The sequence below is a fragment of the Acomys russatus genome, chromosome 4 (genome assembly GCF_903995435.1).
Source record: "Acomys russatus chromosome 4, mAcoRus1.1, whole genome shotgun sequence".
Lineage (NCBI taxonomy): Eukaryota > Metazoa > Chordata > Mammalia > Rodentia > Muridae > Acomys > Acomys russatus.
The window spans coordinates 28,735,904-28,750,327 of NC_067140.1; the positions used below are offsets into that span (position 1 = coordinate 28,735,904).

General features: G+C 44.5%; 1 pseudogene; it reads right to left on the bottom strand.

The window, feature by feature from the left end:
• Positions 1-507: 507 nt before the first annotated feature.
• The window catches only part of LOC127188391 (high mobility group protein B2-like), a 29,229-nt pseudogene continuing 15,312 nt past the window's right edge, over positions 508-14,424 (bottom strand).

Consider the following 14,424-nt stretch of genomic DNA (forward strand, 5'->3'; position numbering starts at 1 on the left):
CCTATCTTTGCACTTTCAGGGCTGCCAATTGTTTGCTGCTGTGCCAACATGTCATACCTTTGTGTATATATATATATATATATATAAAATTTTATTACAAATTTTAAAAAACAACAAAGCAACATCCTAAAAAATTACTTGTAATACAAATTCCTATGAAGTGTTTTTGTTTTTGTTATTGCTACCATAAGAAATTAAATATTTAGGAACATTCAACATCAAAAGCTTTAAATCTAATTGTTTATTGTAGCCTTTGAAAAGGCTACAAATTCCTTTTTTAAAAAAGTATTTTTTTCTACAAAGACTCTTATCAGCTAGACAAAGTCTGTACAGTTTTTATACTGAAGCTATTGCTGAGCTGCACTTGAATTTCACATTCTTAGCAAAACAGTTGCCTGAGCACATACGCTCCACACATTTTAGGACAGCCATTTCTTCCTCCTCCTCCTCAGCTTCTGCTTCGTTCTTCTTTGAGCTTGCTGGCCTACCAGGCCCCTCTTTCCTGCTTCACTTTTGCCGTAGCGCAGTCTGCAGCAGTATCCTTTCCGTACTTCTCCTGTAGTTTAGTTTAGCTGCTTTCTGCTCAGAGGGTTGTTTATCTTTGGCAGATTGTTGAGACCATATCTCACCCAGTTTCTTTGCAGTGTCTCCAATAGACAGGCCCGGGTGTTCACTTTTGATCTTTGGGTGACTATCAGCGCAAAACAGGAAGAAGGCAGATGGTGGTCTTTTTGGAGCATTAGGATCTTTTTTCTTTCTTTTTTCTTCTTTTTTGGTTTTTCAAGACAGGGTCTGTGTAGCCCTGACTGCCCTGGACTCTCTTTGTAGACCAGGCTGACCTCGAACTCACAGCGATCCTACCTGCCTCTGCCTCCCGAGTGCTGAGATTAAAGGCGTGCGCCACCACATCTGGCTAGAATCTTTCTTCTCCCCTTTCTTATCCCCTTTGGGACGAACGTAATTCTTCATCTCCCTGTCATATCGAGCTTTGTCTTTCTTGGCCAATCTTCAAACTTCAACTTTTCCTCTGCAGACATGGTCTTCCATCTCTTCGAGCATTTCTTCAAGAATCGCTGAAGTTGACTGAGGAGTCGGGGTGCTTCTTGTGCTGCTTCCGGCACGAAGAAGGCATATGAGGACATTTTGCCTCCCTTGCCCACGCTGATGGACCTGGTGTCTACCTGCGGAGGAGAAGGCCACTCGTCATACCTCTGCTTCTTGCTAGGCAAAAATAATGATGGTAATAAATGTCAGCGGAAACATTTCCCAATCTGCTTAGTGATTTACTTCTCTTATTTGCTCTGGAATGTTCTTTAAAACCCTTCTGCTCGGTGGGTGGTAGTAGCACTTGGGAAGCAGAGGCAGGTGGATCTCTGTGAGTTTGAGGCCAGCCTGGTCTACAGAGTGAGTTCCAGGACAGCTAAGGATACGCAGAGAAACTGTCTCAAAACAAACAAAGCGGGAGGCTATGGAATAGCGCTTTGAAGCGTCATCTGGCCAAGACATGACCTTTGCACTCAGGAACTCACAGCAGTTGTGGTTTCCTGCACAAGATCTACACAAGATCAAGCCAGCCAAAGTTCCAGCACAGATAGGAGAGAGTCTGGAGAGGGTCCACCCCTAGAGGAGGAGCTCCTGGAGGAAGAGGGCATTTTAGGGTGTCCTTTGTGAGGGGGGGGTGGCGGTGGATAGGATCAAGGTACAATCAATGTATATATGACATTTCTAAAGAATAAATAAAAATATTTTAAATGAAAACAATAAGCCACAAAATATTACAGGCAAACAAAAAGTTTCATAACAACAGGCCCTGATAACCTGATGTGCTCATTTCCACCTCACCACTCACTAGCACCAGAGACCCTCCTGATGAGCGCTCTGCTGAGTCCAGAACACATGCCATCTCTCCCTCTTCTTTCTCCTCTTCTCCCTTGTCTTCTTTTGAGACATGACTTCATACAGTCTAGGTTAGACTCACACTCTAGGTAGCCAAGAACTAAGAACTATGGTTTTTTTTCTTTTTTCTTGTTGGTGTTTTTGAGACAAAGTCTTACTGGGTAGGCCCAGCTGGCCTGGAACTCCCTATAGCAGGCCTCAAACTCAGAGAGACATGCCTGCCTCTGCCTCCAGAATGCTGGGATTGCAAGTGTGAGGCACCATACCGGGTGTGAACATTTTTAAAAAGAGAATTACATTGTGTGTGTGTGTGTGTGTGTTGTATGTGGGTGTGCATTGAAGGACAGAGGTCTGCATCAGGTGTCTTCCTGAATGGCTCTCCACTTTACCTTTGAGATAGTCTCCTGTTGGTCAGGCACTCACCAATTGGCTGGACTGGCTTGGCAACCCCTTCTGAGACTCCACCTGCCTCTCCCCATCCCATACCTCCACCTCCCAAACTAAGTGTTACAGACACACACATGCCTGGCCTTTTCGTATGCGTGCTGGGACTCTGAACTCAGATCCTCTTCCATGCTCAGCAAGTACTTTACCAAATGAGCCATCCCCCACTAGCCTGGCCTTGAACTCTTTGTTGTTGTTGTTGTTGTCTGGAGGTACGGGGGTTTGTTTTGTTTTGTTTTGTTTTTGAGACAAAGACTATGTATCTGGCCTGAAACTCACTAAGCAAACCAGACTGGCCTCCAACTCACAGAGATCTACCTGCCTCTGTCTCCCAAGTTTTGGTATTGATGGCATCAACCACTATACCCAGCATCTGATATTTAGCTCTTGTTCCTGTTGCCCCCATGCCAAATGCTGGGATAAAATGTGTTCTGCCATGCCAGGTTAATGCAGTGCCAGGGACCAGAGCCAGGGCTTTATGCCTGCTAGGCGAACAGTCTAATGATTAAGCTAAATCTTCAGCCCCCGACTCCACACCTTATCATATCAAATCTTCACTTAACTTTCTTTCCCTCTATTTAAGACTTTCAGTCAGCTTCCATTCAATCCTTGGGACCGATATTGGGTTTTTTTGTTTTGTTTTGTTTGTTCGTTGGTTGGTTGGTTGGATGGTTGGTTTTTTGAGACAGGGTTTCTCTGTGTATCCTTGGCTTACTTTATAGACCAGGCTGGCCTTGAATTCACAGAGATTCACCTGTTTCTGCCTCCCAAGTGCTGGGATTAAAGGCCTGTGCCACTGCACCTGGCTCTCCACATTGTTTTTATAGGAGCTATGCAGCTTAACTCTCATCTCTTATGTGCGTCACTGGCAGAGTACCAGCTAAAATTAATGCCATGTGCAGCCTTGACGTCTGGCCAAACTGAAGTCCTGACTGCAGGGTTTCCTCCTCACTCTGCTCTCGAGGATACTGTGCCTAGCCAGCCATCGTTATCTTGGGCCTTTGTTATAAGATATGAGGATACAGCCCAGTGGTAGAGGATGTGCTTAGCAATGTCCTGGTTCAAACTCCACCCTCTCAAGCATGCGCGCGCGCACGCGCGCGCGCGCACACACAGACACACACACACACACACACACACACTCATTATCTCATAGACCATGTGCAATTCCTGCTCCTCCTTGATTGGCAGGCTTCAATTCCCTCCCAGACCACAGGATTATCCAAACAAGCCAACCATATCCTTCCTAAAGGAGCAAAGGGCACCTCCCCTCGTTACAGCCCTTGCGGTGTGCAGCCCCTCGCAGTTTACTCTAAGTGCAACCCCCTCTGGCCCTGTGAGGCAGAGTTCCTCAAGGTGGCCACCTGTAACTGATAAACTGTTGTTGCTGTCACTTGTCCAGTTGTACTGCATTTGGCTCTCATTATAACAGGAGGGCAGGGATCTCTCTTTTCAACAGGGTGTATAGGAATTAATTGAAACAAGTAGTTCAACTTCTTTTAAAATTTTATTTTATGTGCATGGGTTTTGTTTACATGTATTTTCTGTGTATGCATTTAATGCCTTCAATCTCCACACTAAGAAGGCAGCAGCAGACAGGTGTCTGTGGTTTGAAGTCAGCCTGATCTACATAGTGAGTTCCAAGCCAGCCAGGGCTACACAGTAAGACTATGTATCAGAAACAAATAAACAGAAACACATGTAAACTAAGGAATCCTAAGAATAAGAGAATTAGTCTTCCCCAGGGGTGAGCCCAAGTGTTCAGCCCTAATAGCATATACACACAAGCAACACTAAACAGACTTAGCAGATTATATTTATATATTTATAAATTTATATACATAAGTAACAATAGCAATTAAATATGAAGAGGCTATAAATTTGGGGGCATGGAAAGAGTTGGAGGGAAGGGAAGAGTAGAAACAATGTGCTTATATACATAAGCAGGGTTTCTCTGTGTAGCTCTGACTGTCCTGGAACTAACTCTTGTAGATCAGGCTGACCCTAAAAGAAAAAATTTTTGGTGATTTTTTTTGTTTTTTCTTGTTTTTTGGTTTTTGGTTTTTGAAGACAGGGTTTCTCTGTGTAGCCTTGGCTATCCTAGACTCACTTTGTAGACCAGGCTGGCCTCGAACTCACAGCGATCCACCTGTCTCTTCCTCCCAAGTGCTGGGATTAAAGGTGTGTGCCACCACGCCCAGCAGTATTTACTTTGTCTTGTTTTTGTCTTGGTGATTTTTTTTTTAATTATGTCCAGTAGTTACCAGGCCTGACTATATAATAAGGTTCTACTGTAATATTCCATCTAAAAGAAATTTAATTAAAAGAAAATCTTGCCTACATCTATTCTGTATGCTAGATTAAGTGTAGCATTATGCCAGGCATGGTGGTACACACCTGTGATCCCAGCACTCTGGGAGGCAGAGGCAGGCGGATCTCTGAGTTTGAGGCCAGCCTAGTCTACAAAGTGAGTCCAGGACAGCCAAGGCGACACAGAGAAACCCTGTCTCGAAAACAACAACAAAAAGAAGTGTAGTATTTTTTTTTGAGGAAACATTTAAGATTCTATTTCAGTTTCACTTAAGTTTGAAACATTCTGGGTCATCCTGAGCTGTCACTTTGTGTCCCATAGCCAACTGCTGCTTAGGGTTTTGTAAATGACACTTTATAAGATTGCTTTCTTTATTAAAAAAAAAAAATCAAGTTTGTACTTTGAACTATATTAAACTTTTCAGATGGAAAAAGTTTGGTGTGTATATATGTGCATCGGTACACGTGCATATGTGATGTGTGTGATGGCCAGAGGTTGACACCAAGCACCTTTCTCCACCTTGTTTTTGAACCTCACTTACTTGGCTAGACTGGCTGTCCAACAAGTCCCACGATCCTCCTGCCTCTGCTTCCTCAGCATTGAAAACTACAAGCATACACAACACTGGCTTCTTATATAGGTGCTCGGGATTGAACTCGGGTCCTTACGTCCCTGCAGCAAGGGTTTTATGGCCTGGGCCCAGTAACTCTAGCTCCAGAGGCTCTGAACCTCAGGCCTCCACTGGCACCTGCTCTTGCCTTTGTTTTGCTCTGAGACAGGGTGTCACTATGTGGCCTAGATTGGCCTTGAGTTCATGATCCTCCTGCCTCTGCCTCCCAAGTGCTGGGATTTCTGCTGTGGACCATCATGCCTGCCTATTTGTTGGTTTTTAATATAAAACAACCTCAGGCGACACTCTCAAGGGGTTTCACTGTGCAGGGTAACTGGGAGTCTCACGGTTGACAGCTGCTACCCCTGTGCAAGGGTCTGTCATGCATATGTATGAAGAAACAATTAGAGGTTTGGAGGAGGTCCCTGACCGGCTGAGTTCTCTGTAGAATTTTCAGTACAGAGTTAGGTGTGAACTGTGTGCACTCTGGAAAGGAACAAGCTGGCGCTGTATTGTTCTGTGAGCCCAATTCCTGTTCCCTGAGGTTGTTTGGGGTTGGACTGACCTTTTGAACTGGATTTCTTTTCAGATGGGTGTATTTTTCCTTATTGCAAATTTCCTCCAATTCATCAGCAGAAATTATAGCCACTTTTCTGGGAGCTTATGACCCTGGTTTGGACGGCTTATGAACTTACCTTTCAATAAATCCTGTTTTAGTTTCTTCGTGGCAGCACTGCTCTCCCCTCTGCGAAGCCGGTTCAGCGTTCTGTCACCATTTTCTGTACCCTCCCACTATGAACCTCACTGTATTCTCTTGTAGGAAAACCAAAACAAACAACTTGAGGTATTTGCCTCACCATTCCCTAAAGTCCCTGGTCCTTCTGACTTGAGTGCAAGTCACACTACATTGCTCTATGTTTCTGCTCCATAAGGATCACCATGATGTCTCACACAAATCTACATTGGGTAATTTTTGTTTCTTTAAGATGGGTCTGTCATAGAAAGACAGGTTACTCTTTCTATATTTATCATTATTACGGCAGTAGCTTTTTTTTTTTTTAAAGATTTGTTTATGTATTTTATGTATATGAGTGCTCTGTCTTAATGCAGCCAAAAGAGCGCATTAGACCCCATTACAGATGGTTGTGAGCTGCCATGTGGTTGCTGGGAATTGAACTCAGGACTTCTGGAAGAGCAGCCAGTGCTCTTAACTGCTGAGCCCTCTCTCCAGCCGGCAGTAGTTTTCTTTAACCAGCAAGTTCCCCAATGACTGACAGACAGAGTACGATTTATTTTTAAGCTGTAAGCATTAAGCTGGGCAGGTTCTGAGCTATTCTAATCCAAATACCTTTAAACCCCATGTAAAAACCAGTTGCTTGCCAATCTGATGACTCCAAGGGCAGCTTCTGCTCCATCAGTCTGTTCCCACAGCCATGTGCTCAGCGCCATCTTGCCTCATTGAGAATCCTTTCTCCTCCACTCCTGCTGCCGCTCTGCTGCTTCCTCCCTCTCTCCTCTCTTGCACCCAAGCCCAGGAATCTAAACTCTGTCTACCTCTCATCTACCCAGTCATAGGCTTCACAGCATCTTTATTTAGCCAATCAGGGATAACTGGGGAACATTCCTTATCATCACATGGCTACAGGAGGTTGTTCAACATTCGTATGTAACAAAGCTCATGGCAGGGCCGTAACCAGATCTCAAGGCACTGAAATTAACATTTGAAAACACAGTTGGACCTTCCTCCAACATGGGTCTCACTAAACTGATCTTGAACTATTATTCCTCTGGTCTCCACCTCCTAAGTGTGAGGATCACAGGCTTATATTAGCATGCCTAGATTTCATCATGGCTAACTTGTGGCAGGCCTCTTATAACTGAAACTATCTGCTACCTTAGACAACTTCTTTCTGGATTTTTCTACCCACAATATTTAATCACCCATTCATTAGTTTCATCTAAGGCCAATTATAGAGATGTAAACACTGTGGCAATGAATTAGACATGAAAAGCATACAGCAAAGCATAAAAGCAAGATCCAAACAGGATGCGGTGGCTCATTCCTTTAGTCCCAGTGTTAGGGAGGCAGAGGCAGGGGGATCTATATGAGTCTGAGGCTAGCCTGGTCTACAAAGCAAGTTCCAAGACACCCAGGGCTACACAGAAAAACTGTCTCAAAAAACCAAAACCAAAACCAAAACAAAAACAAAACAGAAAACAAAGAGAGAGCAAGATTCGTGTCAGGAAGTCTTTGTCTAGAAGCTAGCTCAGGGAATGGGGGCAGGGGTGGGGACATAGGAGGAGCGTGCTGCTCAGTTGGTAAAGTGCTTGCCTAAGATGCAGGAAGCCCTGGGTTTAATCCTGCATACCCCATAAAATAGGCATGGTGGTACACACATAGCCCCACCATTCTGGAGATAGAGGTAGTAGTACCAGAAATTGGAAGCCACGCCAGATACAATCCCAGCCCTTAAGAGATAAGCAAGAAGCTCTCCAATTTGAGGCCATCACTGTTACACAGATTTCTAGACACACATGGGGCACTCTACCAAAACGGTTTTTTTAAGCCTCAAGTCAGTGAGATGACTTAGCAGGCAAAAGCACTAGCAAAACTCACGGCAAAAAAAGAGAACCAACTCCCAAAAGGTGTCCTCTGAGCTCTACATACACACCCCCTGAAGCATGTGCACACCGTTACTCAGACACACATACAATGGTTTTCCTTTGTTTGGTTTGGTTTGGGTTTTGTTGTTGTTGTTGTGGGGGCTTGTTTGTTTTTGTTTTTGTGGTTGGTTTTTTGTTTTATTTTGTTTTGTTGGGTTTTCAAGACAGGGTTTCTCTGTGTAGCCTTGGATGTCCTGAACTTGCTTTGTAGACCAGGCTGGCCTCGAACTCACAGAGATCTGCCTGCCTCTGCCTCCTGGGTGCTGGGATTAAAGCTGTGAGCTACCACACCTAGCTAAATGATATTTTTTTTAAAGCAAAAAGTTATTTCCAATGTGTCTCAGTAGGTGTTTTCCTACCTAGCATATGTGACTCCTGGGGTTCAATGCCCAGTACCCCACCACACACACATACAAACATTCCTTGCCTTGAAAATCTAGAATTCTCTACCTTGTCCATCCCTCCCTCCAACCTAACCCCTGGGTTTTTAGCCTAGAATGAAATTCAGTTCGAGTGTGCTGAGCATTTGGACATGGCTCAGCAAGATGGTAGTGTTGGACACTAGATTCTTCTATCCACTATCCAGGTTCATATTCTATATTCCTCACAGAAACCTGATTTAGTTCCTTCCCACTAGGGCCCCTCAGTTTAAGCGCCACGACAAAAATAGACACACTGTTTCCAACTAGAGTTTAAAAAAAAAAATCAGTTTAGCAGAGTAAACAAGTTTCTATCAGTAAAATCCAGCTCTTGTAGCCATTATTTAATTGCTTTGGGGGCTGGCAAGTTGGCTCAGCAGGTAAAAGAACTGGCCACAAAAACATGACCAGCCGAGTTCAATCCCAGAGTCCACTTAAAAATAAAAGGAAAGAACTGACTCCAAAAAGCTGTCCTCTTATCTCACCTACACACGTACACATGCCATTTCCAACACACACTCATTTGAAGTTAGACACAGTTCTTGCTCTGAAATGCAAGCACCTCAGGAGGATAACTGGCACCTGAACTTCCAGAACTCTGCTGCAGTGTGGCTGCGATGCAAAGAAAGCAGTAGCTGAGTGTTCTACACCTGGGGGAAAATGCAAACCAGCAAAAGGTATGGGTCAGTGTGACAGCTGAGAAATGTTAAGCCAGGAGTCTCCTCTGGATCAGCATTGGGTCCACAAGGTTACGGTTATCAAGTGAGATTTAAAAAGCATGGGGAAGCCAGGCGTGGTAGCGCATGCCTTCAATCCCAGCACTCGGGAGGCAGAGGCAGACAGATCGCTGTGAGTTCAAGGCCAGCCCGGTGAGTCCAGGACAGCCAAGGCTACACAGAGAGACCCTGTCTTGAAAAAACAAAAACAACAACAATAAAAAGCATGGGGAGAAATTGTTTTCTCTAACCAATTTGGTCTCTGGTGGGGTAAAAATTGAGATAAACACTTCTCTAGAAGCTAAAGTTCACCAAAGTGTTGAGTTGATTTGTTTTGTTTTGTTTTGGTGTTTTGTTTGTTTGTTTGTTTTGAGACAGGGTTTCTCTGTGTAGCATTGGCTGTCCTGGACTCTCTTTGTAGACCAGACTGGCCTCAAATTCACAAGGATCTGCCTGCTTCTGCTTCCCGAGTGCTGGGATTAAAGGGGTTCACCACCACTCAGGGCTGACGTTTTAAAATTATGTTTTATTTCTGCCAGCCGCTGGTGGCACATGCCTTTAACGCTAGCATTTGGGAGGCAGAGTCAGGTGGATCACTGTGAGTTTGAGGCCAGCCTAGTTTACTCACCGATCTCCAGTTCAGCCAGGACTACACAGAGACACCCTGTCTTGAAAAACAAACAACAAAATTCTGTTTTATTTTTTGAGGGAGGTGTGTGCTGTGGTGTGAGTGTGAAGGTCGGAGGACACCTTGTGGGAGTCGTTTCTCCCCTTCCAGTGTGTGGGTTCTAGGGAGCAAACTCAGGTTGTCAGGGGGCAGACGTCTTTACCTATGAGCACCACTGGCCTTAAGTGTTTTGGGTTTTTGTTTGTTTGTTTGTTTTTGTTTTTAAGTAAAATAGAAAGATTTTCAAAAGTATGTTACCAATTTTAGAAATTTCAAGAAACAGACTTTCAAAATTGTGTTACTAAAAATAGATCTGACCCTTGGTATTTGTCTAATGAATCCTCCAGAGTAGAAAAAAATTTCACCCACTGAGGATACAGTGGAGCTAATTCGTCTTCGGTCTTTCATTTAATTGGTTAAACTCTTCCAGATGGAGAACATTTGAAACAGAATAATGGTTCTGAGCCTTTGGAATTGTCAATAAGTACAACAATATGTTACAAGTAAAGTCTCCTTTGCCTTTGCCTTCACCTAGCAAACGAGGAAGTCAGCGTTTGGTAATATCATTTTAGTTTGGCCACTGAGAAAGATCAGCTCTCATTTTATTCAGTTTTCAGCAAGCACATATCTGGTGCTCGCTCTTCCCCCTGGATAAGCACTGGAGATAAAATCAGGCCGGCCCTTCCCTCACAGACTCTCAGAATGTCCCAGAGGTCGCCGTGCATGCATGGCGTGTGGTGGAGGCTGGGTCAGCGGGGTAAATGGAGCAGCTGAAGAAGGAGCTACATTCATAAAACCCTGAGCAGGCGACTTCAGTCAGAGGGGCGCGCAGGCCCTCCAGCTGTCAGGTCAAGCTTTGCAAAGACGTTTACCAGGCAGGAGCGAGTAAGAACTCTAGACACAGAAAATGGTACTTACAAATATAGTACCATGTATTTAGACAAAAGCTTGTGATTTGTGTGGCTACAGAGTGATGTGTGCGTGGAATGTGGCAGAAGGTGATGAGGCCGCAAAGATAGGGTGTGGGTTCCTACGAGGGGACCCTGAAAGCCAGTAGGTTTGATCCTTTATCACGTGGCCGTGTTTGAGAGAGATGACATAAGCCACAGTAGGAGAGGCTGTGTGGAAGGAGAAAGGGAACACGGCGGTGAAGGTGAAGAGCCTCATTCGGTCCAGCACCAACTTAGATCCGCGGCAGATTTATGGTGAAAGCCTCCTTTAATCCTCACTGCTCCCACTGGCTCCCTAACATTGTCTTTATTTTCAGAGGAGGAAACTCATATTGTTTGTGTACTTGTCCCCAGATCCTAACAGACAGGGCTGAGATTAGAAGCTAAAGTTACTAAGAATCTTGTTAGAGAATAAAAAGACCACTGAGCTCGTAAATTACTACCAGGAAGCACACAGTGGAAGCATGGAGAGAGTTAGCGAGCGAGCGGTCAAGGAAAGAAGAGCAGCGGTGCACAAAAGGATATTTACAGCGAGGGAGCTGCAACACAGGAAGTGGAAAGATAATCATAGAAAACCACAACACGTGTTTTTAAATGCAACGTCCCAGGGAAGAGAGAGCCAGGATACGGCTCAGCCACTCACACAGGCATCCTTAGCATTTGGCATCACTCTTCGTCCTCTCTCTCTCTCTCTCTCTCTCTCTCTCTCTCTCTCTCTCTCTCTCTCTCTCTCTCTCTCTCTCTCTCTCTCTCTTAAACTTTATAAACAATTTGTTGAGAGTAACAAAGATCCAGCTCATGATCCTGCAACTTTAATGGTCTAATCAGAGACAGATGGGGCCCAGTTTCCTAGAAACTGCAGAATTCTGAGGACCACATCCACGCTGCCCCACACCACTGATGTTGGTTCCTTCATAGATAGTCCAATGAGTTGGCTCAACAGGATAAAAAACATTTAAATAAATAAATAAATAAATAAATAAACCACTTGTGCAAGCCTGAGAAAGTGAGTTAAATCCCCAGAAACCAAAGTAGAAGGAGAAACTGACCCCTGGAAGTTGTCCTCCAACCTCCACACGTGCTCACACACACAGAAATATGATGGTCAGGTATGATGGGAAAAGTCTGTAATCCTAGTATCCCGAGGTGACTCAAGGCTAGCCTAGGGTGTCCATAGTGAGACTGACTCATGGTGGGGAGAAAAGAAAGACAAAGTTATATTTTGAGAGGGTATGCGGATAGTTTTATGTCAATTTGACACAGGCTAAAGTCATCTGGGAGGAAGGAACCTCAATTAAAAAAAAAAGAAAATACCAACAATTAAGATCTGGCTGTCGAGCCGGGCATGGTGGCGCACGCCTTTAATCCCAGCACTCGGGAGGCAGAGGCAGGCGGATCACTGTGAGTTCGAGGCCAGCCTGGTCCACAAAGTGAGTCCAGGATGGCCAAGGCTACACAGAGAAACCCTGTCTCGAAAAAAAAAAAAAAAAAAAGATCTGGCTGTAGGCAGCTGGGCAGAGTAGTGCACACCTGTAATCCCAGCACTCGGGAGGCAGAGGCAAGCAAATTTCTGTGAGTTTGAAGCTAGCTTTGTCTACACGGTGATTTCCGGGACAATTAGAGCAAAATAGTGAATCCTGCCTCAAAAAACAAAAACAAACAAACAAAGATCTGCCTATTGGCAGTCCTGTAGGGCATTTAATTAGTGATTGACTGGAGAGGATGCAGCCCATTGTGGGTGGTGCCACCCCTGGGCTGGTGGTCCTGCAGTCTATAAGAAAGCAGCGTGAGCAAGCCAGTAAGCAGTAGGCCTCTACGGCCTCTGCATCAGCTCCTGCCCTGTTTGAGTTCCTGTCCTGACTTCCTTTGACGTTGTAGCACAAGCCAACTAAATCCTCTTCTTCCCAAGCTGCTTTGGTCACAGTGTTTCACCACAGCAACAGCAACCCTAAATAGGACAGGGAGCTTGTTTGTTTTGGGAGACAACGCGTTGCTGTTTACGTAGCTCCAGTTGGCCTAGAACTCAGGATTTAGACCAGGCTTGCCTCAACTCATAGAGATCTGCCTGCCTTTGCCTCCTTAGTTCTGGGATTAAAGTGTGTCGCCACATCAGACTAAAGTATGCATTTTAGTCAATAGTACGTTAACAGTGGTTCATTAGTTATGTCAATTGCTAATATAACCTGTTAGCCACCGGAAATTAAAGGTTTATTGACAGAACAAACACTGCATGCCTGTGATTGTTTCCTTGGAATAAAACACCCGAGAGTGAAATGGCTTAGTCAACTATGAAAACATTTTTCTCCACCAGAGAACATTCGTTTTTAAGGTATTATTATGACGAGATGAAAGGGAGTGCATGTGTCTCAATTGGTTTATGTGTGCTACATATATGCAGGAGCCCAAGGAGGCCAGAGAGGGTGCTGGATCCCCTGGAGCTGGAGTCGCAGTTCTGAGCTGCCATGTGGGTGCTGAGAACCAAACCTAGGTCCTCTGCAAGACAGCAAGTGGCTTAACATCTGAGCCATCTCTCCAGCCTTGGTTTTTGAATATATTTAAAGAATGGGTTTAGCTCCTGGCATGGTGGCGCACACCTGTAATCCCAGCACTCTAGAAGGCAGAGGCAGGCAGATCGCTGTGAGCTTAAGGCCAGCTTGGTCTACAAAGCAAGTCCAGCACAGCCAAAATTACACAAAGAAACCCTGTCTCAAAAAAAAAAAAAAAAAAGGTTCAGACCCAACGAAGAATTGTATGACTAAATAAATGGGCAAGGTCATAGAGCCTTTCTGAGTTACTGAACTCATAGGTAGGCATAGTGGTGCATGCCTGTATTCCAATATTCTGGAGGCGGAAGTGGTGGATCAGGAATTCAAGGTCATCTTAAGCTCATAACAATTTTGAGATCAGCCTGGGCTACATAAGATTTTGTCTCAAAAAAAAAAAAAAATTTTTTTTTTTTTTTTTTTCAGAATTTCAGCACCAGCCTCCTCGACCTCCTGTTCTTCTCACAAGGGTCTTGGAGAAATGAAATAGTTGGTGTGGAAAGCTTCAGACATGAATGTCACCCGAGAAAAAGGCATTTGAATGAGAACAAAGGGAGCATTTTTCTGCTAAATAGTCTGTCTTAGCCTAAGAAAGTTCATTTCCTTGCCTGTACGGTCTCTAGACAAGGAAAATCCCAGACTTGGCATCAGTAAGGAAGACAAGGGCAATAGAAAGGAAGCGAGAGAATTGTTAGACTTCTTGGCTAGGTTTCAGAAACAAATACTTGCAGAGCCTGGCATTGTCAGGCCAGCATCAAGCAAGCCCAAGAAGACAGACAAGGAACATTACGGTTATAGACTTGGCTCCGCACACCGTTACTCAGGAGAAATTGGTGCGTAAGCAGGGTCCTGGAAGGTGCGAGAGAAACATAACAATCATTGGGTGTGGACCTGTGATTGCCTGTGGTTCTGCCAGGCCTGAAATTGCAGTCACATATTTCAACTTATTTAATTTCCAAACATTCTTACAGGAGTGACAAAGGCTAGCTAAAACAAGATGAGAAGCCTGGGATTTAGGAAAGCTTTGGCCTTTGACCTCTAGCTTGAGCCTCTTATCAAAGTACCAACCTACTCAGGCCAATGAGCATGAGGCTTCACTGGATGAGAAAGCAACTTATTTTATTTGCCTGGTGACTCTTTTGGCACCTGCATAGAAATGAAACTTGGTGGGTAAAATAAGGAAGGAATAACATTTCTAAAAGTT